Source organism: Palaemon carinicauda, chromosome 18 (assembly GCF_036898095.1).
Source record: "Palaemon carinicauda isolate YSFRI2023 chromosome 18, ASM3689809v2, whole genome shotgun sequence".
Lineage (NCBI taxonomy): Eukaryota > Metazoa > Arthropoda > Malacostraca > Decapoda > Palaemonidae > Palaemon > Palaemon carinicauda.
Window position 1 is genome coordinate 47,038,985 of NC_090742.1, and position 2,500 is coordinate 47,041,484.

The window sequence follows — 2,500 nt, forward strand, 5'->3', positions numbered from 1 at the left end:
AGAAGACTTAGGGAATCTTATATAGAATTAAAAGAGGGCCTTATATTCTATTTCCGAGTGCATAAAAGGAACCAAAAAGAAAAAAAACAAATATTGGGTTTTCTTATAAATAAAAATCTAGCTGGTAACATAATATAATATTGTAGTGCTAGTGATAAAATTGCAAGATCAATTATCAAATTCAATAAGAAGTATAATTTGAAGATCATTCAAACATATGCACCAACAACATCGCATACAGACAAAGAAATAAAAACTTTTTAGGAAGATCTGGAGATATCTGTGAAAACACATAAATCTCAATTTAGAATTGCTTTATGAGATTCCATTGCTACAGTAGGTCAAAATAAGAGAGGAGAATCAGCAGTAGGTATATTTACAGTAGGCACAAGGGATGACAGAGAAGACATGCTTGAAGAATTTGCTAAAATAGATAATCTTAAAATCATAAAAACCTTTTATAAAAAGGAACATATAAAATGTACATAAAGAAGCCAAAATTGAGAAATAAAAAAAAAATGAAATAGATTTTATTCTCTGTGAAAAACTCAATTTTATTCAATAGGTAACAATGTAAACAAGTTCAAGTCAAGCGATCATAGAATGGTGAAAACAAAAAATTTTGAGATCTAAGGAAAGACAGAGAAAAAACTAATTCAAGTAGGAAAACAAACACTGGTAATAAGAGGAAAATATGATAAGTTTAGCAATGAAAGCTACATGTCGAAATATCAAAAAAGATGCAATTACAGAAGAAATAAACAGCAATCTAGAAAAATTTGTGTTGGAGTGAGCACAACAGACAGGTGGAAAACTATCAGCAAAGAACAAAAATCTAATAAAGAAATGATTGGAAATAAGGGTAAAATAATAGAAAGATGAAATAGGACTAGCAGAACTAATAAAAACAACAAACAAATAAAAACCCAAAATATTCGTAAACACAATCAGACAAAATTTGAGAAAATACTAAAGAAAGGAAGAATCATGTTTGTTTTAAAGGATGAAAATGGATATATTATCCACACTAGCTATGGAGAGATAAGGATTGCAGAATATCCCTTTACAATGCTATAAAACAGTGATAATAGGAATCACTTCACCAAAAGAAAAAAAAGTAACACCTAAACAGTAGTAAGAGAAGTAAATATAGTATTAAAAGGCATGAGCAGAGGCAAATTAGCAGAAAAAATGGCATAATAATTGATTTAATAATAGCTATACAATGGTGATATAAGAAATGCCTTAATCAAAAGAAATAATGTAACACCCTAAACCGGTATCTAATGTAACAGTAAGAGAAGAAGATATAGCATTGAAATTCATGAAAAAATACAAATCAGCAGGAGAAGATGGCATAACAATTAACTTAATAATAGATTTAGTAGATTTCATAGTAATAAAAATCATTGAACTCTACGTCAAATGTCTGCAAGAATGATTTATACGTAAAGCTTGGAAAAACTTTGTCATTAAAAATCAAAAGTGAGACTAAAAAAATAAAAAACTTGAAAAATTACCGCACTATAAGTTTACATTCCGTAAATATGAAATAAATATAAAGATCTTATTATGTCGAATAGAGAGTTTGAATTTAATCAACCAAAAGAGCAGGGAAGCGGTAGGTGTGGGTATTCAACAACTGACCATAGCCATGTAAATAACCAGCTAATGAAAAATCAACAAACTATGATAAACCACCATGCATGCCAATTATAGACTAAGCGAAAGCTCTTGATTCTGTCCAATCCTCAGCAGTAATGCAAGCACTTCAAAAATAAGAAGGGCAAGAATCTTATGTTAGGAAACTTGCAGATATCTATACTTGAATTAAAGCAATCCTAAGACTACTTAGAAATGGTGAGAAAAAACCTAATGGGAAGTTCGTTACACAAGGAGAACCTATCTCCCCTAAATTATTCCCACCATGTCTAAAAGAAGTTTTTAAAAATTTAGGATGGGAAAATGTAGGAATTAATATTTATTGGGAATACCTTAACAACTTAAGATTTTCAGATGACATAGTTGTGTTTATTGAATCCAAAGAGAAATTACAAAAGATGATAAAATTTTTGAATACAGAAAATACTGAAAGTCAATATGAGTAAAGCTGAGATACTATTCAATAAAAATACAGACATGAAATATGAGTTATCGACGAACATAAAGAGATTGTTAATGAACATAGGTACTTAGGACAGACAGTAAGTGTTTCCCCAGGACACGAGACCGAGATTAAAAGAAGGATAAACATAGGATGGGCAAAAAATAGTAAACAAAATGAGATTATGAAAAGTATGCCACTTTAATTAATTTGTCTTACCAGTATTAACTTATGCATCAGAAACATAGAGCCTCAGTAAAGCCTTGAAACATAAGCTGATTAAAACAAAAAAAGCTATGGCAAGAATAATAATGGAAATAACACTAGGAGACAGAAAAAGAGCAACATGGATATGAGAACAAACTAAAATGGAGGGTACTCTAACATGTAAGAAAA

At 29.8% G+C, this 2,500-nt stretch overlaps 1 protein-coding gene across 1 annotated transcript in view; it reads right to left on the minus strand.

Annotated features, from left to right (window-relative positions):
* LOC137657062 (zwei Ig domain protein zig-8-like) overlaps nucleotides 1–2,500 on the minus strand; it is a 52,251-nt gene that overhangs the window by 979 nt on the left and 48,772 nt on the right. The window lies entirely within an intron of this gene.